General features: G+C 40.0%; 1 protein-coding gene across 1 annotated transcript in view; it reads right to left on the bottom strand.

Moving 5' to 3' along the window:
* Positions 1-8,984: 8,984 nt before the first annotated feature.
* The window catches only part of LOC106579536 (class E basic helix-loop-helix protein 22), a 2,216-nt gene continuing 1,786 nt past the window's right edge, over positions 8,985-9,414 (bottom strand). The window contains exon 1 of the mRNA XM_014159536.3: positions 8,985-9,414. This exon is cut by the window's right edge and continues 1,786 nt beyond it. The gene's annotated coding sequence lies outside the window, so the exon portion shown is untranslated.

Here is a 9,414-nt window from a genome sequence, read left to right as displayed (position 1 = left end):
TCCGGCCGTGATTGGGGGTCCCATAGGACGGCGAATAATTGGCACAGCGTCGTCTCCGGGGAGGTCGTCAATGTAAATCAGATTTTGTTCTTAACTGACTTGCCTAGTTAAATAAAGGTGCAATTAAAAAATAATAATAATAATTTATCCAGATTCGTCCGTCGGACTGCCAGATGGTGAAGCGTGATTCATCACTCCAGAGAACGCCTTTCCTCTCCAGAGTTCAATAGCTTTACAGCTCTCCAGCCGATGCTTGGCATTGCGCATGGTGATCTTAGGCTTGTGTGCAGCTGCTCGGCCATGGAAACCCCTTTCATGAAGCTCCCAACGAACAGTTATTGCGCTGACGTTGCTTCCAGAGACAGTTTGGAACTCAGTAGTGTGTTGCAAACGAGGACAGACGATTTTTACGCGCTGCACGCTTTAGCACTCGGCGGTCCCATTTTGTGAGCTAGTGTGGCCTACCACTTCGCGGCTGAGCTGTTGTTGCTCCTAGACATTTCCACTTCACAATAACAGCACTTACAGTTGACCAGGGCAGCTCTAGCAGGGCATAAATTTGACAAACTGACTTTTTGGAAAGGTGGCATCCTTTGACGGTGCCACGTTGAAAGTCACTGAGCTCTTCAGTAAAGCCATTCTACTGACAATGTTAATGTATGTAGAATGCCTGTCTGTGTGCTCGATAGTATACACCGGTCAGCAACGGATGTGGCTGAAATAGCCGGATCCACTAATTTGAAGGGGTGTCCACATACTTTTGTATACATAGTGTATTTCTGATACTTTTTAAGACTTTTTCTGATAGATATTTTCTAAGACCCCTTTTCCATCTGTTTATCCAGAAATTAAACCTTTTACTTATGTGTAATTTTTAAGATGAAAAAATGTATCTATGTCTTAATTTCCCAAAAATATAGACTCTTAACTTTCATTTGACACCTAATTTGATATGCTCCGATAAACTTCACATGTTGGTGCTCATGGGTCCTTTTACATGGAAATGCTGTGTCTGTAGGATGGTGCCTTGTAATCCCAGGGGAATAAAAGAACATCAGATTACGCCACAAAGGAAAATGCCACCGGTAAATTGGGATTGGGAGATTACGCAGAATAGGGCTTAATCTGATTAATATGGAGGGGAGGGAGAAGGCTTCTGTATGTTACTCCATAATTGCATATTTCAGATGAGCTGATATTCACACATTACTAGGTCACATATTGGACACAGCCAGCCAATCAGTCAGCCAGTCAACCAGCCAGCCAGCCAGCCAGTCAATCAGCCAGTCAGCCAGTCAGTCAATCAGTCAGCCAGTCAATTAGTCAGTCAGTCAGCCAATCAGCCAGCTAGCCAGTCAGCCAGCCAGTCAATCAACCAGTCAGTCAGCCAGCCAGTCAGTCAGTCAGTCAGTCAGTCAGTTAACCAGTCATGGATAAACGTGGGAACATGTTTACCTGACCTCAAGACTGACACACACAAACATCCTCTTTACAGTCACTCTAAAGATCACGACACAAAGACAAGCACATATGAAAAATATATACACTGACTGTTACCATTAGATAATTATGTGTAACTAATGTGTATAAAAATGCAGAAATGCTGATCATAAATAATGTATAATGCATGAATGAAAAGGAGAGTAAAAAGCAAAGGACTGTAGAAAACGCACTGTAGAAAAATGACTGTGTTACTTATTCATCTCATATATTATATGATTTATTATTAAGTCAGAGAAACAACACAGCAGGTCACTTTAGGCCACAGGAATGACGTCGTAGTTGTCGAACTCCCCCAGGTCCAGCCAACAACATCCTCCCTGTGACCCGAGACTCCCTTCAAATGAGCAAAATACATTCCAATTGAAAACAGAGTCTTGGGATAAGCATACATTAATGCAAAAAAATCGGTAAAAGAATTACTGCAACTGAATTTGCTACAATGGGACATCATAACAGTCACAAACCACAGTTTGATCACCTACTACTGTCCTCCCTTCCACTGGCATACTGTTATGTTCAGTACTACTGTCCTCCCTTCCACTGGCATAGTGTTATGTTCAGCTGATAACTGTTTCTTGGTCTTTCTGTTGTCTAGTAGGTCTACCATTACTTGTTACTTCTGTAAACTCTCATTATCCTCTCTCCTCATGAGGGAGAGAAAACAGAATATACACTACAGCTCAGAGGTTTGGGCTCACTTACAAATGTCCTTGTTTTTGAAAGGAAATCACTTTTTTGGCCATTAAAATAACATGGAATTGTTCAGAAATACAGTGTAGACATTGTTAATGTTGTAAATGACTATTGTAGCTGGAAACAGCTGATTTGTTGTGGAATATCTTTATAGGCGTACGGAGGCCCATTATCAGCAACCATCACTCATGTGTTCCAATGGCACGTTGTGTTATCTAATCCAAGTTTATCATTTTAAAAGGCTAATTAATTGATCATTAGATAACCCTTTGCAATTATGTCAGCACAGCTGAAAACTGTTGACTTGATAAAAGAAGCAATAAAACTGGCCTTCTTTAGACTAGTTGAGTATCTGGAGCATCAGCATTTGTGGGTTCGATTACAGGCTCAAAATGGCCAGAAACAAATAACTTCCTTCGAAAATTCATCAGTCTATTCTTGTTCTGAGAAATTAAGGCTATTCCATGTGAGAAATTGTCAAGAAACGGAAGATCTCGTACAACGCTGTGTACTACTCCCTTCACAGAACAGAGCAAACTGTCTCTAACCCGAATAGAAAGAGGAGTGGGAGGCCCCGGTGCACAACTGAGCAAGAGGACAAGTACATTAGAGTGTCTAGTTTGAGAAACAGACCCCTCACAAGTCCTCAACTGGCAGCTTCATTAAATAGTACCCGCAAAACACCAGTCTCAATGTCAACAGTGAAGAGGTGACTCCAGGATGCTGGCCTTTTATACTCAAAATAGAGCTCAGGCGCATTCTGTTACCATTGATCATCCTGTTGTTTCTACAAGTTGATTGGAGTCCACCTGTTGTAAATTCCATTGATTGGACATGATTTGGAAAGGCACACACCTGTCTATGTAAGGTACCACAGTTGACAGTGCATGTCAGAGCAGAAACCAAGCCATGAGGTCGAAGGAATTGTCCATAGAGGTCCGAGACAGGATTGTGTCGAGGCACAGATCTTGGGAAGTGTATCAAAACATTTCTGCAGCATTGAAGGTCTCCAAGAACACAGTGGCCTCCATCATTCTTAAATGGAAGAAGATTGGAACCACGAAGACTCTTCCAAGAGCTGGCCGCCTGGCCAAACTGAGCAATCAGGGGAGAAGGGCCTTGGTCAGGGAGGTGACCAAGAACCCCATGGTCACTCTGACAGAGCTCCAGAGTTCCTCTGTGGAGATGGGAGAACCTTCCAAAAGGACAACCTTCTCTGCAGCACTCCAGCAATCAGGCCTTTATGGTAGAGTGGCCAGACGGAAGCCACTCTTCACTAAAAGGCACATGACAATCCACTTGGAGTTGGCCAAATGGCACCTAAAGACTCTCAGACCATGAGAGTCTTTAGGTGGAGACGAAAACAAGAATCTTGTTTTGAGATACAAGATTCTTTGGCCTGATGAAACCAAGATTGAACCCTTAGCCTGAATGCCAAGCGTCACGTCTGGAGGAAACCTGGCATGGTGGTGGCAGCATCATGCTGTGGGGATGTTTTTCAGCAGCAGAGACTGGAAGACTAGTCAAGATCGAGGGAAAGGCAAATGTCGCAAACTACAGAGAGATCCTTGATGAAATCCTGCTCCAGTGCTCAGGACCTTGAACTGGGGTGAAGGTTCACCTTCCAACAGGATAACTACCCTAAGCACACAGCAAAGACAATGCAGGAGTGGCTTTGCGACAAGTCTCTGAATGTCCTTGAGGGGCCCAGCTATAGCCCAGACTTGAACCCGATCGAACATCTCTGGAGAGACCTGAAAATAGCTAGGCTGCAATGCTCCCCATCCAACCTCACAGAGCTTGAGAGGATATGCAGAGAAGAATGGCAGAAACTCCCCAAATAAAGTTGTGCCAAGCTTGTAGTATCATACCCAAGAAGACTCGAGGCTGTAATTGCTGTCAAGGGTGCTTCAACAAAGTACTGAGTAAAGAGTCTGTATTTGCTTTGTCATTATGGGGTATTGTGTGTAGATTGAGGAGGGGGAAACACTATTTGATGCATTTTAGTATAAGTTAAAAAATGTGGAAAATGTCAAGGGGCCTGTATACTTTCTGAACGCTCTGTATATACAGAACCAGTTAAAAGTTTGTACACATCTACTCATTCAAGGGTTTTTCTTTATTTTTTTTTATTTTTTTCTACATTGTAGAATAATGGTGAAGACATCAAAACTATGAAATAACAAATACTGAATCATGTAGTAACCAAAAAGTGTTAAACAAATCAAAATATATTTTATATTTTATATTCTTCAAAGTAGCCACCCTTTGAGATAATGTATCGCTGCTGATTGCTGTGGTAGCCATGCTGCTTAAGTGTTCCTTGAATTCTAAATAAATCACAGACAGTGTCACCAGCAAAGCAGCCCCACACCATCACACCTCCTTCTCCATGTTTCACAGTGGGAACCATACATGCAGAGATCATCCTTTCACCTACTCTACATATCACAAAGACACGGCGGTTGGAACCAGAAGTCTCAAATTTGGACACATCAGACCAAAGGACAGATTTCCACAGGTCTAATGTCCATTGCTCGTGTTTCTTGGCCCAAGCAAGTCTCTTCTTTTTATTGGTGTCCTTTAGTAGTTGTTTCTTTGCAGCAATTTGACCATGAACTGATTGATTCATGCAGTCTCCTCTGAACAGTTGATGTTGAGATGGGTTTGTTACTTGAACTCTGTGAAGCATCTATTTGGGCTGCAATTTCTGAGGCTGGTAACTCTAATGAACATATCCTCATGAGAGCCAGTTTCATCATAGCGCTTGATGGTTTTTGCGACTGCATTGGAAGAAATGAAATTTTCCGCATTAACTGACCTTCATGTCTTAAAGTAGCGATGGACTGTAATTTCTCTTTGCTTATTTGAGCTGCTCTTGCCATAATATGGACTTGGTCTTTTACCAAAAAGGGCTATCTTCTGTATAGCACCCCTACCTTGTCACAACAAAACTGATTGGCTCATGCACATTAAGAAGGAAAGAATATCCACAAATGAACTTTTAACAAGGCACACCTGTTCATTGAAACGCATTCCAGGTGACTACCTCATGAGCTGGTTGAGAGAATGCCAAGAATGTGCAAAGCTGTCATCAAGGCAAAGGGTGGCTACTATTACTACATGATTCCATGTGTTATTTCATAGTTTTGATATCTTCACTATTATTCTACAATGTAGAAAATAGTAAAAATAAAGAAAAACCCTTGAATGAGTAGGTGTGTCCAAACCTTTGACTGGTACTGTATATATTACATATATATTTTATTTTATATAATCCTAATCGGATCTCACTTGCTGTGTTTACTTTCTGGTTTGTTTCGATAAGCCCCTCTGAGTCCTTGTTTCAGTTTTGCCCCAGATTTTCATTTTACTGTATCAATCTGCATTGAACAGTGTAGTCTGCAGGTCCCCTACATTACATAATGGTATCATGTGCCTGACCAAAGAGCGTTGCATCCCAGCAGTTGATATTTGTTGGCTGAGCCCAATGCAGGGCATATACTGTATCTTTGTTCCTCTGTTATGAACCGACGTGGGTCATTCAATTCCCAGAGTTTTAGCCTGTTACTGATATGAAGGGGTCAGTTGAATTCACTGCGCTTATGTATTTTCCATGTTTATCATCCTTAGCATACATCACATTCATTTTATGGATAGGTACCCTGGTGGCTCTTGATATGGTAAATTGGATATTTTATGGTTTAATGAAAAGGGAGCTTTTTTATCTTTCCCCTTTTATTCATGACCTCTGAGTCTAGCCATAAACGCCTTTAAGACAGGTTTGGCTTTGTTAGATTGATGAATAAAAACGATGCCGTTGATTATGGCTATTGGCTACTGATAGCTGGCTGGCTGCTGAGCACTGGTGGTACAGCTAGGAACCTACCTGTATTATTTTTAGTGTACCACTGCCCCATCATACAGTTGCCAGAGAACCATAGATGTACTGTTCAGAGTTTGGGAAACTGTCCTCATGTTGGCTCAGTCAATAAATAGCTACTATCATCTATCTAAATCAGCTATACAGGAACTGATGGTGAAAAACATTCAATTCAAACCCTCTCCAGATCCCTCTTCAACAGACTTGCAGGTCTGAATCAGTGAAGTGAAAAACAACATAAAACTCAGAATAAGACAACACATATCAAGCTAACTGATACAGTTTACCAAAGTGGAAGTCTTCATGTTCTGAAAAAAGATTTTCTCAAGCTACACAGTTTTAGCTGCTTTGTACCATATGTGCCTTGTTCATGTTTCCTTTTGACATTGTTCTGGTTCTTCCTCACACATATGGCTCTTTCTCACCCCAGGGGAGGAGGCTCTATTGGGCTAATGTGAGTATTAGTATGGGTTAAATGCTCCCGTCATTTATGCATTAATGCATATTGCATAATTGATGTTTTTGTGAAGTCTCAGTTTCCAATGGCCCCTAGTACTATTATATGTCTGTCATTACTATGATGGGTGTAAAAATGTGCACTACAGTTATTTTACTACTGGAAAGAGTACTGAAATCTGAAACAATCCAGTCTTGTGCGTCAGCTCCTGAAAGTAGTTGATTTCTAGCAGTAATTGCTGACAGTATTTCTATGCCAGAGCCATTCTTGATGTGTGTCTGATTATTTCCCCTCCTGATTAAGGTTCATTGTGTGGTGATTCAAGCCGTTTATGCTCTTGATGGGATTAGATAGGACAGTGTAATGACCCTGTTGTCTAAATGGCTCATATACACACACTGGGCCCTAGATTGGAAACTGGCACAGAAATATGACAAAGCCGTGAACAGGGTAGACAATGTCAGATGGATATTCAGATCCTTGGAATAATGATGGCAAACACACAGGACTGTGTATGATCTTAGCGATGACTTGAAGGAAACCCTTTGCTTATATATGTGGCTTTTTTGTATTAAATCAAGGACACTCTACTATGATGCACGCTGCCAGTGTGCAATATCCTCCGTTTCCTGAGCCTCTAGACTTGAATAAGAATCAGACACAAAATGCATTTAAAGGCATGCCATTGTGGGCAATATTTCACTGGCATTTATATGATGAAGTCCAGGTTTCTGCTTTAGAAACAATATGTTTTGGTGTATTTAAAATTAATATGAAATGTAATTTAATTTAAAACGAGTATTGTGTATTTTATACTTCCATTGAATTGTTTATTTCAAAGATGAATCAAAGAAAATTCGAAGTATTTTTCCCCATGATTGTACCTTAAAGGCTTACTAGAAAGAAGAATTCATCCTTAAATGCAGCAAGTTAGTTTTCTGTCTATGGGCCAGAGGGACCAGACTTATCCCATATTTTGCTGAGAACAAGGTCTTTGAAAGAGCTGTGTCAATTCATGTTTATATGGTCCCAAAGTAGTTGTTCAGTTGGCACAAACATTCTGCAGTTGTCTTCAGCTAGCACTCCTGAAAACGTCTGAAAAGGAGGACTTGCGCTGTCCATGGTTCTGAAATGCTCGCATTGATGACCACTGACATCAAATAGCTTACTGTCACTGTGAAGACTCAACTAAGTGGCTCAACTATTCAATATGAATGTGAACGAAAATATTTTCGAGATTTTATAGTAGCACCAAATATTTTAAAAAATAATAAATTAAACGGCAATTATTTTGGCCTATATTATCTTAAATTACCATTATTTTTTCAATAATATTATTCTTGTTATTATCTATTTTGGTGTAATTTGGTTTTGTTTCAATTTTGTTATTAATTTTTGCTCAATAAAATGTTTGTTAAAAAGATCTACTCATTGGAAAACGTAACATTATCAAAACTAGATAATATTGTTGTCTTAATGAATTGCACCAGCCAGAAAAGTAGATCCTCTTCGACCAGCTCTTATTGTAGTCTGTCCTTCATTAATTGGATTAAATGTGTGATTTCTAGGATAATACACAATTGCTCCAGTTTAAATACAATTTCACTAGGTTGCCCTTTAGCCCTTCTTTTACTCTCAGTCATGCTGATGGACAAGAGAAACAGGACAATACAGGACAATACACACCGACGGCAATGCTGCTGATCACTGTGCTACGTCGTTATTAAAGACACCCAATTACGGCAATGAACAGTGTCGTAATTACGTTCCTTAATCACATTCTGGAGGTCTAATTGCCTTAACGATGTGTTTCATTAAACGAATGTAGGTATTACAGTCGACAGTTTTCATACACAGTTGTTGTCTAATGAACATATTATTAGACACCGTCATGGAAATTGTTTTAATAATCATAATTAAGCCTGGCTGAGCTTTGTAAAGTAATACTAACAGACATGTCTTTCTAGCCAGAGGGCACCATTACCCACCACGTCTGGCCTTTGCTCCCAAGGCTTCGTGTTACTTTACAGTTCAACGTCTAGAAAAGTTACCGCTTTTGATGGAGCAGAAAATGATCAAGTCATTATTCTTACACAACATGCTTGGCATATGGCGAGGTTCCGAGGATCAACAAGCACTTTTTGGTTTTAGTAGGCTAAGACATGACCTGAGAAAAGGAGAAATTGAAATGCATTGTTATTTAGGCTTTGATGCAGGAATATATAATTATATATGGAATATAAAATAAAGTTAGAATGCTAATAGTCGACAATCACGTGCAAAATACAGTTTCTTGAAAATATGCTAAAATAGCCAAGTTCTGATTTTTCGAAGATGAATGAGGCAAAATGAACGTCGATCCTCTGAAAAATAGAATTCAGTCCCGGCTTCGTTATCTTACATTTCTCCACTTTCAGTGACTACACATCAGACGAGCAGACGAAGGAATTCGTTATGTTCAAAATATTTTAATAAAGCTTTCCAACACATAAACACATACAAATGGCCCTCTTTATTCATATAGTACAGTAACTAATGTATCTACAATAACGCACTGCTTGACCTGACAGCGCGCCGGATCCCTCAAGACCTCGGCCTTATTGCATGAGTGTATAAGAAATGACGCAAATCAGACACGTCGCTATGCAGTATACAGTGTACCACCATGCAAATAAAATGTTTCAAATCAATAAATAAAAGGAAAAAATCGAAAAGGACCTAAACTGAAGATACAGGCCATTGGAGACTCAAATGCCATTATATTACAGTGCCAAATAAACTGTCAATGTAGCACAAGTGTTTCATAAAAAAAAGTATTTAAATGACAATATACTTTGGGGTGAGAGATGAAAACAAATATTTCGTATTCAACTCAGTT

The sequence above is a fragment of the Salmo salar genome, chromosome 19 (assembly GCF_965601325.2).
Source record: "Salmo salar chromosome 19, fSalSal1, whole genome shotgun sequence".
NCBI lineage: Eukaryota > Metazoa > Chordata > Actinopteri > Salmoniformes > Salmonidae > Salmo > Salmo salar.
The sequence above is the reverse complement of the archived record's forward strand: the minus strand, read 5'-3'. Positions and strand labels throughout refer to the sequence as shown.